At 39.7% G+C, this 19,588-nt stretch overlaps 1 protein-coding gene across 2 annotated transcripts in view; it reads left to right on the forward strand.

Annotated features, from left to right (window-relative positions):
* LOC135473844 (uncharacterized) overlaps nt 1-19,588 on the forward strand; it is a 34,625-nt gene continuing 15,037 nt past the window's right edge. Inside the window, exon 1 of one of the 2 annotated variants that reach the window (XM_064753760.1) lies at nt 1-80. The gene's annotated coding sequence lies outside the window, so the exon portion shown is untranslated. Of the gene's footprint in view, nt 81-3,493; nt 3,609-19,588 lie in introns of those variants that run through there. The other variant, XM_064753763.1, reaches the window with a different exon arrangement.

Raw genomic sequence — 19,588 nt, forward strand, 5'->3', positions numbered from 1 at the left:
CGATACACCGGCGGCGACTACATGCACAAGGGGACAGGGTTAGGGCTGACTAACAGAATTTTGGCGTCAGGAGTCGAACGGTAAGTGCATTGCCTTATCAGATGTCATGGTGATTAATATAAACGTATTAATTATTTCGGATAGACAGCAGATATGCATCTGTGGTTATGTATTATACAAATCAGTCACCCCCTCCAAGTCCATTTCCTTATACTGCCTACATACAGCTGGATTCGTCCATAGAAAACACAACACACATGGTGGTTAGGAATTAAATGTGAACTGAGTTCCCCGACCATGTTGTGCACCATTAGCTTGGATAAGTACAGTGGCTTTCTTTAGTCTGTGCCTTGCCATCACTTAATCTTATCCTACGCTGTCCATATATTTAGTCTCTGTGCATATACGGTTGCTTATTAAACAGAATAAAGTCCATTTAGATATTTTGTACAGTAATAATCGCACTGTACACAGCCCTACATGTACAATCTGTTCTGCGACAATATCTGCGCTGCAGCCCGCGTGCACACGCGGCCTGTAACGGTTGTCTTTACAAACATGCGGGTTCACAAAATGCCGTTTTAAGTTCAGAGTTTTCGTTGGATGTTTGTTTTTTTCCTTATCCGCCTTTGAAAGAGGTCACATAGACTCTAGCTATATCCCGTGTGAATGGCTCTCACTTTGCCGTGTAATATGGTTAGCTTGACTGTATCACCAGCGATAAGTGTCGTGACCGCGACACTGTATAGCTTCCCGCTTCAGCAGTCGAGGCTTCCTCGCTCGATGACTCATGTGCTATCCCCTTGTGCCCGTCGTTAGTGTCTGAGTGCGCATATGTGCAGCTATTAACGGACTGCATCTGACCGTCATAGCACCTTACAGTCTCTACCTGCAGACTATTCCCAATTTGCGATGACTCTTGTAAATATTATTCGTTGGACTGATTGATTTGTTTCATTGGGTTTTTTCATGGTGATTTATGGTATATTTCGCTAAGTGTATATATAGGGTCGCAGCCAGTTATGTGTGCTTATTTATCTGGACCACGTTGTTCAAAATCGGCATAATACTTGATCTAACTTTGTCAAGTTTTCGATTTTGTACATAGCTTCAAAAGAATTGTGTACCAATATATTAAATATGAACCAAAACTACTGCAGTTATGCTTTGACTTTGGAGAACTGCATTGAGTGCTAAGTTTGGCTGAAATTTTAAATATAAAATATGACTTAATGTCAATATTAGCTAACATACTTTCGAACAACTGGACCCTGATTCTTCTTTAACGCCATACTTAAGAAATTTTGAGTCATACGATGTTGGCAAGTTTAATACCTGGAGCAAACAAAAGCTCCCGGAATAATGCTGACGAACTTTCTCACTTGTGACCTACACTCTTACACGTTCTATAAGTGGAAGAGAGGTGTAGCGTCAGACAGCTCAAACTCTACAAGGGCAAGTAACCTCTGATATTTTGGTTTTTAAAATTAATTCATCCAGTGTGCGCTGTAACTACATGTAAATCTGTTAAAAAGGGCGTTGGTGACAAAGAGTGGACGACAACGTTATAGTCTTACGTTCACTGAAGACCACCTGTCTTCCAAGTGCTGGGATCACATGACGTGCAGTGTAGGTTCGCCAGTTATCTATTAAAGGTCTGTGGTTTTTACCTCGGCATAAGTGAAATATCCTTCAGAATTGTTTGAGCAGCAACTGTAAATCAATTATTCAAGCAATTAACCCATCATCACAAAAAATCAAGTTTGAATTAATGCTAAACTTGAAACTAGTGGAGGTTTTTTTACGGTGGCTGTTTGCCATCAAATAGTCAATATGGCAGCCACAGACGAGCATCTCTCACTGATAACTACATGTTTTGACTGGGCCTTACCATGAGATAAATAGCTTGTATTTTACGTCAAGAACAAGGATTACATTGGGCATGATCGCTTACACAGGTAAATTACAATCTCTTTAAAAAACACATATTCTCAGCTGCCACCCTCGGTGGTGTACGTGTAGGACTTTGCTCGACGGACACGACTATAGGTCTAGGCAGAAACTCTGACGTATTGAAGAGAATAAAAGAGTACATAGCTTGATACTGACTTGTTTTAGGCGGGTTATGCATTTCCATTAAACAGATTCAAAGAGACATATATGGACTAAATAAAATACAAAATACAGCGTGCAGCCCCGCCTTTATAAAGCATATTTGAGTTCTTTCATTCTCAACTGCAACAGCTATACATGACACACTATTCGAATACATGTACTCGATCCAGCCAGGGTGGAACTAAGGCAAGCTATATATACGATAGGACCAACTAGGCCTTAATTTCATGTCACACACATGTCTGAGGACGACTGTGATAATTTTTAAACTTATCGTATTATTTGGTTTAGTGTTTAGTTTATTAATAATAATTATCCTAGATTGTTGAAAGTCATACCATAAATCGTGTTGGCTTTTGGAAGATTTTGAGACAGAAAGTATAATTTGCAAGCGACTAAAGTTAAATTACAAAAGAATAATGGCACTGATGATCAGGCACTAGCTCCCTGTATATAGGTGAGATTATAGCGTAACCCTTAATTATGATTGGTCAATTATGTCGGGCCCCGACTTGTAAATTCTGAAAGTCGGGGCTTTAAAAAATGGATGGTTTTAATTCTGTTCAAAGGACACGCAATTAACTCTTTATTCGTACCGACGATTAGATGCGATTTCCAAACCGACCGGTTTACAAAAATTTCACTCTCTAATCATGCCTTAAATAACCAGCCGCGTGATATGATCCTATATCCTGCACTTTGAAGCTCGCAAGCTGCTTTAGCCTAAAATCATGTCTATTGTGTTTACATAACGGCGACTCGAAGGGATATTTATATACAATGCATGTGTAAACATCAAATACGTGTATGTCCCATGAAGTGTATTAAAGTTGTGCAATATTTATGCTCGGCTTCCCATGAGACAGTGTTGTTTATCGGTGATATGCATGATTGGAATGAAAAAGACACTATACTCATTTTGCTCACAAGTTGTCATCGCTGGTGTTTTTTGAACTTTCTCTTTCAAATACCCTAACTTGTGTATACGTTTTCGAGCAGGCTTCATCATGCACTGGGCGCTTATTTTCTGTACAACCAAGGCGACGGTGACTTTCACCTTGTTTTTTGCATCTGCAATTAAGAACGGGTAATTAGTGTCGTCTTTGTTGTTTGTGCCTAAGCAAAGATGTACAGAAACAAAAAAGAGGAATAAAAAGTTTTGCTCAAGTTTTCAACAAATAAACATATCAGATGTGCGTGCACTCTTGCTAATGACGCAGTCAGTGAACTGCAATGCTTTGACATTCTTGGACTGACTGTTAAAGAGCTCGTCGTTTTCTTTAATTCACAAGCTGTCAGAAATATCAAACGGCATTTCTGAACGGGCCGGGGAATAGCTATACCACACTGTGGCTCATTCTGGCTTCGCGAAGCCGATATGAGCAGTTAACTGATCAGTTTTTAATTATTGACGGCCATCGCCAGCGGCGTCGGATCCCGGAAGAAAAGCTCACGTCCCCAAGGGAGAGGCGATACACACATGGACAAATAAGGTAGGCTTGCGTGGATTATGATTGTGAATAAAGTGTGAGGATATATTAACTATAGGCCTATGTATAGCCAGGGGACCGGAAACAGAGCTGGTGTACATATAATCATTGCTCATGTAAGCTGGTGTATCCGTGTGTATATATATAGACTACTGCTAATTCACAAAGACATCAACTAGCGTAATTGTAATAATTCAAGTGTAATTTAACCGCAACACGTCATTTACCTGTCAGTCTTATATCAGCTGGTTTTGTTGTGAGCGTGTTCATTGTGCTGCCCTATCACATGTATATGCATTTTCTTGATTGCTTCTCCTTACATGATTTCTTCCATAATTTTGTATAATAAGTACAAAATATATATTGTAATTTGTTAGTTCTTTAGTGTGTTGTGTTAAAGATCGTTTCGAGAATTGGCCTTGCGATTATTTACTCGGAACGGCCATTTTGGTTGACGGCTTGTATAGAAATGTTTCGACGAATAGCTTCTTACCATATATATCTAACTATATATAATTGTGACAGTAATGACTATCTATGGGCGTAAACCAGAAATAGAGGAGAGAGAACCTCTTGTTTGCCGCAAAGAGCGAGTCAGTCAACGAGTGCTTGAATCCTGAAGCTTGCTTCAGTAGGTAGGGAATTAGAGTTCTAAAACGGCGTTGCTACCGTCAACAGTGATGCGGTGCTGATATGCTTAACAATAATGTGATGTTGTTTTGTTCAGCGTTGAGCTTTTATTGAAGAAACGTGTTAATTTTGAACTGTGGTCTGCAGCTGTCATGTTATTCATTGATGCCGTTTTGCGATGTTCAGTTATGGTTTCTTATTGACGTCGTGTTTAACGCTGGTATGGTGTTGCGGTGTTCAGCTATGGTTCCTTACTCATGCAGTGTTAAACAATGATGTGGTATTGTGATGGTCATCAATGGTGCTGTTTTGCGATGTTCAGGTATGGTTTCTTATTGACGTCGTGTTTAACGATGGTATTGTGTTGCTGTGTTGAGCTGTGGTTTCTTACTCATGCAGTGTTGAACAATGCTATGGTATTGTGATGGTCATCAATAATGCGGTTTTGTGATGTTCGACAACAGTTTCATTTTGACGCAATGTTGAACGATTGTATGGTATTGCCATATCGATGTATGTGGTGTGTAAGTGTTGAACAATGTTGTGCTGTTCCCTTGTTCAGCAATGATGCGTTTTTGCTATTGTCAGGAAAGATGTCTTATTGACGCATTGTTGAACAATGGCGTGCTGTTCTGTTGTAAAGCAATGATGCTGTTTTGCTATTGTCAGGAAAGATGTCTTTCTGACGCAATGTTTAACAATGTTGTGCTGTCCCTTGCTCAGCAATGATGCTGTTTTGCAATTGTCCGGAAAGATGTCTTATTGACGCAATGTTGAACAATGTTGTGCTGTTTTCTTGTACAGCAGTGATGCTGTTTTGCGATTGTCTTATTGACGCAATGTTGAACAATGGCGTGCTGTTCCCTTGTTCAGCAATGATGCTGTTTTGTGATTGTCAGGAAAGATGTCTTATTGACGCAATGTTGAACAATGTTGTGCTGTTCTCTTGTACAGCAGTGATGCTGTTTTGTGATTGTCAGGAAAGATGTCTTATTGACGCAATGTTGAACAATGTTGTGCTGTTCCCTTGTTCAGCAATGATGCTGTTTTGCGATTGCTAGGAAAGATGTCTTATTGACGCAATGTTGAACAATTTTGAACAATGGCGTGCTGTTGCTGTATTCAGCAATGATGCGGTGAACAATGATTGCATTTTGATGCGTGTGGTCTATCACCTTTAAACAATGTGCAGCAGTGGTGCGTTGCTGCGATGGTACCAAAAACCGCCTGTTGAACGTTCTGTTTTCACCTCAACGTGTCTCCCTTTATGAATGATTTGCGCATCCACGGTAGCATGATCGCGTGGCGAAAGCATCTTGGTAGGAAATGTCGCATTTTTCATGGCTATGTACTGTGTCTTCCCGCGGCGCCAGCCAGGTTTCTTTCGCTACGTCGCCATTTCAAAAGTAGACTGCAAATCCATACAATCTTAGAATAAATCGTACATGGAACTTTAATAAATGTAATAAATTGAATATTTTGGCAGTGTTGGAGGATCAAAAGCCTGTAACATTCAACAGAATGCTCATTCTTGTAACCTAACGCTGTTTTATGTGAAATTAACAGTTTTGGGCTTTGTGTTCCATTAACATTAAGCTACAATTAATAATCATTAGGCGGCGTACAATTTTAAAATGTTGTCACTTGCTGTATCATTTCGACATCTGGAAAGTATCTACATTGTCAATCCAACGTTTGCGTTTTTTTTCCTTTTGAAAAGTATGAATTTTTGATGCTGTACAATGCATCATTTTGTGAACAGACTTTGAACTGTTTCGGTTTTCCATTAGAGCAAGCTTTTGCTGAATGTAACAGGTGAAGATAAGAAAGTCTGATTAAGTCGATATTTCTGCCTGCGCCTCATTAGCTTCCTTTGTAGTGGACGATGTATGGCTATACAGGCAGCGTCTACCTGTACCATTGTAGTTCTTCTATTATCGACGAATTGGTCAGGCGTTCCCTGTAATACCGCGTGTAAAATCAGTAAAGTGGAAGAGCAAAGAGAAATTAAATACCTGGGATACTGCACAGGCTATGGGAACGATACGCTAAGATCATTGTGACAGACGAGGTATACCGCTATTGGGTATATTCTAACGCTTAAGAAATGGCTCACAAATAGAAGAAGGAAAAGTGTTTCACCATTCGGCGCATAACGACAATTTTCTGCTTGAAACCATCTGTAAATTGGCCTCTTTATTGTAATGGATATTTTTCACATAAACTCACTCGGTTGCACATACTGTTGCCTGACATAAATTGCCCTATTAATATGTTTTGCCCGGATATTTTTGAGATATATTTTTTGTCATGAAAAAGTTCTGTGTTTAGAAGATAGCCTAGCTCTGATATACGTTAATGGAGCATCCAAATTTACCGCCATATCTGATGGGCTGTGGAGTAGCTTGCAGTGGTTGTTTTCCCAGGATGTCATATCTCCTTCAAGCGTGTTTTGTGACATTGCGATTAATTTATTTGATTGTTGTTTAATGCAATATTCGAGAATTTTTTACTCATACGATGGAGGACGATTTTGAGGGTATATAAGAAAAAAAAATGCCAGGAGTCGAACTTTGGCAAGAAACTGGCGAACTTGCCTGTGCCTATGAAACAGCGATTTTCAGCTGCAGACTTAGCTGTGGTGTATACCGTATTGGTGGACGGCAAGTGATCTGCACTGAACATCGTTTAAGACCAACTCAGGGTCACACACCAGAGTTCAAGACGCGACCCCACTGGTTGTACGCAGCTGGTCCCAGTCACTGATGGCCATGCGACTGAAAGGTTCACCGGCTTACACGTTACGACTGGTCTACACTTAAGACGCATCGTTATGTGCATGATACTTCATTAACGAGCTCTTAGAACGTAACGCAACAGTCGATTTGAGTCTGGAGGTCTCGTGTATGCTGAGCTTTACAGACAATGTAGACTGCATATTTCCACCAAAACCTCAAGAATATTGGAGGCGGGGAATTCCCGAGGCCAAGGTTGGAAAAATATTTCGTTTACATGCTGTTCGACTAATTTATGGTATTTTGAACATTCTTTCATCGTCGAAACGTCGCATGCAGTAAGTATGTGTGAAGAACTTGCCACATGTGATCCGTCAAAGTCTTCGGGTATTTCTTGGGAGGAAGATTTTCTGCTTTCGAACAATTCTCAGTATGTAGTAGATTTGAAAAGGACGAGTTTTACCACTGTTCTGAATACATATATAGTCACATATCTCAAATGAAAGCGGACCTTACGGACAACCGTGCAAAGACGCAGAATTAATAAATTATGAATCTTAATGACCAATTAGCCCAAACTGTAACGCCGTGTAGATCTCGTTCGATATCTAGCTAATTATATTTACAGGCTGGGTGTCCCGGACTCATCGTTCATTAAAAGTGTATGGTGGAGTACAGGCGAAAGAGCATTACCGCTAGCAGGCAAAGTAATTGGTAGCCGGTGTGCTCAGTGTGTCGGGATTCAAACCTCCGTACATCAGGATTCAAGATTTAGACTGACGCACAGCAGCGATGGCTATAAACTGCTCACAGCGAAGAAACTATGACACCTGAAACATACATAGTTGGTACGGGTAGTAAATGGAATTACAATACACACTGGGGAACAGAATAAAGTAATGAAGAATAACAGATACAAGGAATTGTTTTGGTTGAAATGAAAATACAACTGAAACGGATCATACAGCCTGCTTTACTAAAACGATTATTGCAAATTGACACGTTAACAGTGACGTGTATAAGTGGTACACTCATTGTTTAAAACGGATGCACATGTAATTATGAGTGTGGTATATAACTTACACTATTTTTGTACTGCTGGAACACAAAATTATATGGATGTGCATTTTTTCCACAATAGGGTGTGCCACTTGTACACAGTTGCAAGAACAAGCCTTTACGGCGGACCTGTTTATGTCCAAAATATTCAGATAAACTAAAAACGAATCTTGAGATTTATACCTAAAACAAGTATGTGTGGTCAAGAACAAGCGTCGAGTTAGCATGGACTTCCTGTACAAGAGCAAACCATTGTCCTTCTGTAGCCGGCGTGTGTAATTATCCGAGTGTAGCATTTTTGAGCGAACGGTTCCAGGGAAGACGATGCTTTGAGGAGAATTAGCGAAGCAGTATGTGTTATTTAAGGTTCCACGTCCCCACGGGCTATTCATTATGACCATGTCTGCGTCGGCAGCTTCTCACGGCATCACCTTATCAACGGCATTAGCTCTGAGATCGGCTTGTTATGTTCCAAACTTCGTCTCTACATTTGCCGCTGAGAACCGTTACATTCGCTCAACTGGAAATGGCTAGTTTCGGCTGTTCCGTCATCTAGATGAACATGAAAACAAGGTTTTTTTTAAATCTGCAGTAATTATGACTGTAAGTCACATTGTTCTTACATCGTACAGTCATCGTAAAATACGGCAAGATCACCATTAGCACAGAAGTACGTGTAATTAGTGCTCAGACCCGAACAAAATGTAAACTCCGATAGCCGCCATTTCGAATCGCGTGACTTGATTGCTGGGCTTAACGGCTGCTCTTTTCAGAAGTAGCCTCATTTTCTTTTTCTCACAATAGTTGTTATTTTTTTCTTCTGTTTAATATTAAACATATAATTAAACTTATGATTAGAGTCATGTCTAACCGTATTTAGGGTATACATTTCCGTAGTACAATCCACAAATCTCGCGAGTTCATCATTATCTGGCTTCTGCCGAGTTTAGCTGAATCAAGCCAAGCAATACTGTGTGCCAGCGAATGCTAAGATTATGGTTCCTTTATTGAGATAATTACCGGATCTGAAGTTAGAACAACTTCGAGATCAAGTTAAGTCTGTTTTGTGGTGAACAGTTTTGTCACCATGAGGAAAGCACAGGATCGAGTTCCAGGTTAATGAATATAAGGGTGCAAGGGCGTCTTCCACAAATTCAGTACTGGCTTAAAAGAAAGGACAGTACCAGACCAAATGTTTTTGTGCAAGACTTGTGGCTTCCTAGTGGACAGGCCTTAAACATGGCAGATTTTTCAAATGTGTAAATGTTCATTCATGGACATGCCTGTTATATGTCTTACGGAGGCTGTCATAAGAGGTTTTTAATAGTAGTTCATGGATCTTACGACATAACTTTTACCAAATGTACCCATTTTTAAGTCAAAAATGAAGATGTGGTCCTATAGTTTAGTTTCGAACACACGGAGTTGTATAGGACACAGAATAAGATTTATGTGAAGAAATAATTAACACTATTACAAATCCTTAGGAAAATAATGAGCGGTGCTCTATAATGGATACTTAGATTTTCATTTAAGTCAAAAATGTCTTTCTGGAATTGGTCCCAGGCATGTAGTTTTGAATGTTAAGCTGGAAAAAATGAAACAGATCTTAGATCTGTAACAGTATATACATGTACATGTACACGTGCCATACATCGATAAGTTCATTATAACAACCATAACTACGTACGTGTTTGTCATCCGTTGCTCCGGTTTTTACAGTCAACTTACAGTCTGCGATAAGTTTGTGGAACGGGATCCTGATCCCAAGTTTCGTCTAGCGCTGTCTATCGTACACGGGTAAACATGTCTCTAGCCATTCCGAATATCACTCCTCAAATTTCGTCCAAAGTTGTTTATTGTGCACTTTGTTCAAAATGTCTCTGAAAATCACACTTTTTAACCTCTACTGTGTAATAAATTGCTATGAACCTCATCTGATTTGTTTGACCTAATTCTGCTGGTGAAGACGGGGAAGGGGAGGGGGGGGGGCGTGTAAGCATTTACATGGACAGTTGTAGAACAAAAACGCTGGCTAAGGTAAACTGAACCTGAACAAAATGGTGAATTTCACTGGTTACGTGTGACCATTTTCCAAGTATCACAATGATCAGATTTTACAAGGACTTCACAAGGCTGATACGCGGGCAAATCAAATGTACTGCTCGATACTTTTATCTTCATTCTTCCAGAATATATATATATGAGGGCCATATAAGAGTGAGATTTTCGAACATGGCTTTATTTGTAAGTGGATAGCGTGCGGAAAAGCTAATGGTACAAAGGAGATATGCGCCTTGTCATCCAGTCTCTTTACTACTAGCTGGTAACTGATGTGAAATAAAACTTGACACATTTACTGAAGTCGAGCTCAAGATATCGTATCTAGGTCACTCCGGCACTGTACTCAGTGGGATTGTGGAATTATTATTTACACACCGCTTCCTTTATTCATGGAATTTTCCCAAAGACATGCATGAGCTAAAATTTGATAAGCCCCATTTCAATGGAATGTTTTTTTATTGTATTTTTTTTTTGTGGATAATCCAAATAATCGAGGCTGTATTTGCTACCTTTTTTGATTTCTCTTACGTTAATTTCCTATGTGAAAATATAAAATGGTTTAGCTTAACATTTTCTTGACTATTAAACAATAAGGGTAAAATTTAATATTGCTGTCTTCAAGCACAAGATAAACCAAGACGGCATGTGGTTAACATATGTCTTGTGTTTAACCATCTCCCAAGCGGCGAACGCAGGATCTTTTTCGCATACAGCATCTGAGAAATAAGCTGTGCTTGCTGTTGTTACTTTATGTATAGTTTGTCATTTTCTGTGAACTCCAGACTTTATACTGTCTCACGATACCCTGTGTCTAGCGGATAGCCTGGTAGCCCTAACGTTAGAAATGCACATACACCCACATAAGCGAAGCGGAAAAGCTGTAAGACGGTCTGAATTCCGCAGCATGCTCCATCATTTTGTGTTGTTGTTGTTGAATTTAAAAGTTTCTTCACCACCGTATTTATGAAAATGTTTACTAAACTCTGTGAACAGGGTAGTCATCTCCAGTGAGATTAACAATGCCTTTACAAGTACTGCAAAAACACGTTTGGTAGAAGTTTGGAGCTCTTTTCTTTCCTCAACTTTTTTACGTTTTTACCTTCATTCATGATTTCTTTCTTTTTACTTATTGTAGTGATGAGAATGTCCTCATATAATATAAAATGTTTTATTTTTTTATGTCTATTTCTTATTTTCTTGTTGTATTTTTGGAGTTGTTCTAATGCGGTGTTTGCGTTATTATTTTAATCGCACACATCTTTGATGCCATGCCGAGCTAAGTAACGAATTCCACAAAGTGACAGATAAATACATCGTCAATGACAGAAACTGTGATCAGTTTCTCCAGCTGCATCGTAGTTGAAGCTAAACACGTCACGCACAGCTGTCTGAATCAGTTAAACTTGTCACGTGTCTATGCCGATAACGAATAAGTGGCAAGTCGCGAAGCGAAATAGAGTCATTACTTCAACCGTGATGTTGCAACTAGACACAATTTCTTATTGCACCCATGTTTAACGGGGCACTAAATATCGAATCAAATCGATCCATTTAAAAATGTGTCTTGTTCAGAAGGCAACGCGAGAAGAGTTTTACAGCGGTTTAATGGCCCATCGTTCATTGCGTCCTCTATATAATGATGATAGCCCGCGTAGAGCCGTAATGATAATAGATACTTAACCAAAGCACAAATGTGTCCTGAACTGAAATTTGAAGATGACATCACGTTTTTCACTACTTTCCTCACTTTATTTAATGGTTATTTGTTGTCTTTCCTGAGTAATTCTATGTGCTAACAATAATGTATATGTTTACGTTTATGTAATGGTTTTTCACATTTGCAATTGCCACGTAGTCACACTTCATGGATTCTTATTTAATAAGGAATAAAACACTGAAGTCCTTTTTTTGGCTCCAATGCAAAATGTTTTCATTGTTAATAGCACATTAGTGTTCACTGCGCTGGCGACTGAAGTATTTTGGGAATTCGTCTTCTGATTATTGATTCAGAATATCTACGTTGGATGACGACTGGCATACGAGTGTCTGTTTCGGCGCTCAGATTTCAAACCTGTGAGTACTGTTGTGCCGACCAGTTTTCATGAGTAATTGCATGTTTTTAACAATTATTTTGATCTGTACGCTCACATTACAAAGTGAGCGAGCGCTGTGAGGAGTATTTTGTAGTTGACGTCTTTTCGCGCGCATGTGAACACAACATGGTTCTTCTCTTTAGTATCCTAATCGCTTAATCCATATCCTATGAAACCTATCTGACATTGAAGTTTATTGTATCTCTGCATTGTCGTTTTAACCTTGCGGGGAACTGTTCTCTCTATTAATCAGCGGTTCCAAAATGTATATTATTTGTACATTGCTTCGGTAGATCATGTCGCACAGACGAGACCATTGCTTTGGTAGATCATTTCACACAGACAAGGGCATTGCCTTCTAACCACTACAATAGTTGTCATAAACTGATGGAATAAGACGTTGACTGAAGCATAACGTCAGCGGCTTTACTACATACACTGGTTATAAGGGATTAGATAGTATTTATCATCGTGCATGTCATCGTTGTTTTGGTTTAACTGGCCTCTTTAGGTGGTTTGCGTTTACAGACAGCACATATTAAAGTTATCTTACATTGGTAATATGTATTTACAGAGTGACAAATATTTTGTGAGAATAGGGAACTCGCAAAACTCCTCCCCGCGTGTAGTGAAATGGTCCAAAGCTACGAACTCTTTTGTTTTTTCCTTTATTCTGTCACAGTTATCAGTGTATGTGTGCTCCAAAAAGCTACGTATTACACAAGCACTGCAGCGTCACAGCAGAAAACGATGTGTTCTGTGTAGCCCGTCAGCAAATTTCAGTACAAAAATTAGGATAGAAACATAACTGCTAAACAGAGGTCGTTGAAATGAGATTGTTTTACAGGATTGTTATCTTGTGTAATATATATTTTATATAAAAAAAAATATATTTTTTATTACACTTTAAATATCACACGGTAGAGTATACATTCACCTTTTTCAAACATGTGGATATAGAAATGATATACAGCATTGCATACTTAAATTTTTAATGGCGTAAAAATTATTCTCAATGTTCTTCATATCATGAAAACGATAAACCCACTTGGCCAGTAATAATAATGCTGGAACCTCAAAGATCAAAGCCCCATTTTGTAGGCACGTGTTTAAATAATTGTTACCTTCCATTGATCTACATCGACTCCATCTGTACTGAACAGACTGCATAGCACAGCCACCAGTTGTCCACAAGACGTGTAACCTTTGTCAGCAAATCGCCTTGGTCACACCAGATCGATCCGACTCGTCTATGACGAGGTATCAAAGACCGGATCGACTTTACCCAACCTTTAACATACATTCTCATCACGCTCTCATTTCTTCACGCTTTCCTGTTAATTGTTTTCGTGTACTTGACGGCCCATCCACGATAGCCAGGGCGGCAAAGAAAAGTTCCCTGATGGTATCTATTCTTGACAAAGGCCCACTGGAAACGATAATTCCAAGTCAGTGGTTTTTAAGCTAGAATTCTGTCTCGTGCAAAATAGTGTTCGTTTGATGTCAACATTTTATGTCCTACCATTAATGTACAACGTAACATACAGAATACGTGCTGCTACGACAAATTACTACGTTTGTCTTAAAATCCAAGTGTTATTTGAAATGCACGTGTTGTTTTTTTTTTATCTTAGCAGTACAGTTTTGCTTCTTAGAAACATGGAATACATCCTAGGAAGATATGTCACGAGACAGGAACGGTTTAAAAGGATTGATTGACAAGCTATCACTTAGCTGTGTTTAATTTTATTATTCAAATGAAAATGTAGAATGAGGGTATATGCCCATATCTCCGAACCAGTATTCTGGTTTGGTAGCGGTATTCTAACAGACAAAGTCATTTCTGTCTTCGACAGTGAAACATTATGGCCGGTTCACAAAATTCATAGTATCATATGTATTAATATTATAACTGCGGATATTGTGAATGCTGTATACCTCCGTTGATGTACTTAAAACTGGGTAAGTACCTTGGAGCTCGATAACTTCCCGATGGATTGATATGATGATTGATACATCCATTGATTCATTTGTAAATAGAATGATTTACTGATTGATTTACAGCTTGTTAATTCGTATAGTCCGAGAAAGAACGATGAATGTGACCAGTTGTATCACGTTAGTCCCGCGAAGATACAAACCTCTCATTGCAATCATTGTCCACGTCAGAGGATCTACTTGATAGTTTTCGTCAAGTCATCATAGCACTGACAACCTTGGATTTCTGTACTTTCCTAAATTAGCTGAAATCATAAATTTTGAATTTGCCCAACGAATAACCGTTATAACCACAGAATGCGTGGAACTTGGTTAGATCTTACTAATGCACGGGTATAAGTGAAATATTCTTGAATACGGTGTAAAACACCAGTCAAATATACTGAATAAAAAAGAAACTTCACATGTGCTGCTCTATGTTCCAAAAATGTACCCATATGGAACATATGGAAATGTGTTGCTAGTGGATAAATCTGGTTTATTGACATAATGAGCGTACACTAAAAAAGTTTAGGCATTAAGATGCGCTTGGTGCATCCTCTACGGTCAACACTGGCATGATGGGGTTACGTTTTGATTTTACAAAAACTAACCATCTGTATTGGAGCTTCTGCTGTACCGCATTTGCCTCCCTCTCGCACCAAGGCTCCCATCCACTGAACATCTCAAGGCACGAAAAGTCTTCTTCCCATCCCACGTTTTCGATGAGATTGCGGTCAGGTGATCTCGATGGCCATTCTAAAACGTTAATACCCGCATTTTGCAGGAAATGTGTGATGTCGTATTGTCATGTTGGAGTTGAAAGCCTGGACCATGAGCAGTCATGAGCGGCATCAGGTTAGGGTCAAGGGCCTAATCACAATATCTCACTAGCCACGGCAGTTATGCGACACCTAAACTGTGCGTTGACATTGTGGTCTTAAAATGAGTACGCAAATGACGTGGCCGGATTTGATTGCTCTCGGCATGTATCGTCACACGTAGCGGTCCTTACCTGTCATTTGATGCACACGTGCGGTCCTTACCTGTCATTTGATGCACACGTGCCCTCAGGTTGTGAATTGTTCGTGTGCTGAATTGTTCGTGTGCTCCATCTCATGAAACGTGCAACAGCCACAGTGGACTCGTTAGCCTGGAGCATGCCCACTGCACGTTCACATTCAACATTGTAAGGTGTGGCATTAGAATTGTTTATCTCTCAAGGATTGTTAGCGTGCTTTTTTGATCACTTAGTGCTGAGCCACTTGACCTTGTGGTGCAGGATTACGTTTTTACAAAAGAACACTGCTAAATGCACCCCGCGTGGTTCACCTCAGTTGCAGTGATCGGATGCGTGAGGCTAGACATGGCCATTATGGTATTCACCCTTTGAATGGAGCATTATGACGATTTCGGTGCCTAATGGTTTGAGCGTTTGCTTCGAAGTCGGGAGGCCAGAGATCAAAACCCTAGTTGGGTCATACCAAAAAAATTTAAAATTGGTACTCGCTGCTGCCTCGCTTGGCGCTCAGCACTGAGAGGTCAGAGCAAGCAAACATGATTGGTTGCCCGGTATCAGTCTAATGTGACTGGGTAGGGTGTCATATCTAGTGTCTTCGGCATGATACTTCAGTGGTGACAGCACTATGACGGCATGGACTCGCCGTGACACAAGAAGGCACAATATATGTACACACACTTAGTGACTTCTCGTCGTAATATGACTGAGAAGTTGTTAAGTACGACGTTAAACCCGAAAGCTTACATATGTACCCATTTTCAACATAGTTCATTTCTCTAAATGTGAAGTTTTTTTTGTTTTTTTTGTTCTGTATAAATAAATAGTTATGCTTGGTTAATATAGAATATTTCCCATGGCAAAATGTTTGTTATAGCTTTAGAATTACTTCAAGTTTGCTTTATGAACAATAGACAAGACAGATGTCACGACTGAATGTCACTTTCAAAATATTGTTTACAACTGCGATAAAAAAATTCTTTAGCAGAACACTTCGAGTGTTTCTTTACGTTTCGACTCAAATTGTTCGCGTGTAATTCATTGGAACTGATTAATAGGCCTACCGCGTGTCGTATCCAGGTTGCATCGCAATTCAAACCTTTCTCCCTCCTCTAGCTATAGACCATCGGTTGCGATCAATAACATTGCGTCTGGAACTTGCACTATTCTTACAACCGTCATTCAAACAATGGTTGCAATGAATCGTTGAAGGCAGCCCAATCATCGTCCAAAGTACTATTATATGGCGGGAGCAATTTACTCTTTAATTAATTAGCACTCAGAAGCCCGGGAAACTGTATAGACTACGTATTGCTGAGCAAGGCTGCCGCTGACATGTGTCAGAGTGTGGCGAAATAGACACATTGTCAAGTACAAAAGTGTGGCTTGCTGTCACCTCCAGGTGTTACGTGAAAGTGATAAGAATCTTGAGAGGTTACCAACCACTTGTTGGTCTTAGATTACGCATGCCAGTGACGTAACGTGTGGCGCAACTGTTCGAATTTGTCAGTTTGCTCTGTAGGTGGCCAAGAATGTGTGAAATATTCAGTTGTCCGTTCCCAGCACTTTGCCCCCTGGCATTCGTAATCTGCCAGATAAGTGTGCAAGGTATTAGCCGTATTCTTCAGCCAAATGTGTCCTGTAAGTATCCCCAGCCATACCTTCGCAGCTTTCGAAAAATATCCGACAATTCTTATACACTTTTACTTATTAATGAATGTAACGAAGTATTCCATTTTTACCATATTCGTGTCTCTACCACAACCTTCATCTTTCTTTATCCAATACTGCTATTTCACATTAGATATTGTGTTACCATATAATATTTTATTCATAATCACACAGGAGTATTTCACTTCATTTAGTGTCATTCAGTCTTGGCTAACATTCTTTTGACCTTTATTCTAAATTGAGCTGTCAAAACCGAAGAGGAAAAAAAGGTGAAAATTCGCCAGTGCTGTTCTCTTTGCGGGCGTAATTAACAAGGCAATACCAGATATGTAGGCTATGAATTGCTCAAACACAGTCCACCTAAAATTTCTTAAATAAGACTCTTAATTCACGCTTAAGGTCGCTCTGTTCAGATCATTCACCGTTACTTGGAAATTTTATCAGTCAGATCATGTTTACCACCCACAGTATGCTGGCCGCCATCGTAAAAGTTACAAATATTTGAATATGGCGGTATACGGTAATTTATTCATTTACGTCATCATTACGTAAATAAACGTTCAACTGTTCTGACAAAGTTTTTCCCCCCAGATATATGTACGTCTGCATGTTAGACTTGGACTCGAAGGAAAACTGTTGGCTGCCTCTGTTTGCATGAGTCCGTCCTTGGGACGTCTATTTGGTTGACGGTTGGTATACGAATGTCTGTTTGTACGTATAGATGCGGAGATCGCAGCTATAATAGGTGTTATAGGTGACTGAAATTCACTTATATACTGATAACTATATCGTACAAATATCCAATGTTATAATCTGCCACAGAGAAAAATTTGAACTGATAACATTCGTCTGAAGAGACAAGCCTACTTTCCTCTGAGATTTTGTATTCCAGGTAGCCCGTTCTTGTTAGGACGTGCGTTGAACGGAAGGACTGAAGTACGGCATACACGAGAGCTTAAAATTCGGCATGCCTCAAAACTTAAGACGCGACTGAACTCAGCTTGGCCACTCAACTGAAGTAACGTGTATTCTGGTTCAACCTGAACCCCAATGGCCAACAGCAACTAGGACAAACTGCGAAAGACCAGTCGAGTTGAGTTTAGTGGCGCCTTAAGCTCTCGCGTACGTTGAGCTTAAGGTGCGATTCAGTTCAACACAACTGATCATACGGAGATGATTCCAGTCGCCGATGACCACACGACAATTGAACTAAAAACATATACCGAGTCAATTTTAGTTGCGTCGTTATTTCGCACTCACCTACGACCCGAGGTCGGGTTGAGTTGAGTTGATTTAGATTTTAAGACCTCGTGTATGTTGAGTTTTAAACAAGACGGTGATCCTCAGATCATGAATTCGATAGCCACTGACATAAAAATGAAGTTTCCAGATACTTTTAAAGCTTCCAGGAATTGTTCAAGTTCACTGGAATGCAATTATTGAGACTGCATTGCTTTTACGCTTTAAGTCATTTTTTTAACCCTTGACACCCGAAAAGAAAACTAAGTCAGTGCGCATGATGAATAATGGAAATTATTCTCATAAATTGTTAATTCGCGCAGTAATAACTGACTTTACGCCATTTGTAACTCAATCTGCCTTTTCCTGTATGACAATAATCTTTTCTCTAGATAACCGTCTTTAACGTTTCGGATCATACAAAATCAATTTCAAACAACCCGTCTTTGAAATATAAGCGCATCCACATGTGGTCACGATACTATAATGCGAGGTATTTCGTTCACTGAAACGGCCACCACTCCACAGAGGGGTAGGTAAGTTGGCCATTTAGCCAAGTTCAAATAATTGTTCCCTGTTGTAGCAGAGTAAAACACGGATATTCCATTAGTCATGGATGTATCCAACGATAATATCAAGGTAGATGTGGCTCCAAGTGGAAAGAAATCGGTCTTTTAATTTGCAGCCTGGCCAGCCTCCCTTGGTGACAGTGAGGAAATCATGCGTATATATTCCCTATACTGGTTGTCAATCGCAAACTGTCAAAACGTCAGTGCGTGACTTCGTGTAATTCTGTTCGACCTTGGAACTCGATATGGTTGTCCTATCGTTGTGTTCTTGTAGGTTGCAACTTTAATTACAAAAGATTGTATTCCGCACCACTGCCTCACTTCACCGACCAATCCCAAGCAGGTAATGTTGACATCATCAGCTGACCTAAAAGCACCACAAAGCATCGAACCAAGGACCACTTTTTTTCTCTGGTCCGTCTTATAGCTTTATTTTGTGGTTTAAAACTGGAAAACCTCAAATGGTTTGAAATATGTAGTTTTATTGCTTTGCTGGGAAGTGTGGTCTTCATCATTATATGGACGAAGCAATGCTCTTTCACTTCCTTCAAGATACAAAATTTGCTGATTATTATATAACTGCCTTAGGGGTTGAACGGATACAGATTTAAAGCAGTTCCACTGTAGATCACTACCTACTATTTGCGCCTTGTAATTAGCCTGTAATGAAATGGAACGACTATTATTGAAAAAGCTTTCCCATAAGGGAGAAACATTTGCTATGGGCGTGCTACGTTTGTGAGAATGTTTAGCATCAGGTTGATAAGAAGCTCTTGTTGGATTTATCCATATACACATACTAAAATATGACCACTGCCACTGTTATAGTATGCCACGGATAACAGTTATGTGCCACAAACCAGCGCTCTGTTCCCCAAAGCGCTTTTATTGCCATGTGATCTCAAGCAAAACTCACCATATACATACT

Source organism: Liolophura sinensis, chromosome 8 (assembly GCF_032854445.1).
Source record: "Liolophura sinensis isolate JHLJ2023 chromosome 8, CUHK_Ljap_v2, whole genome shotgun sequence".
NCBI lineage: Eukaryota > Metazoa > Mollusca > Polyplacophora > Chitonida > Chitonidae > Liolophura > Liolophura sinensis.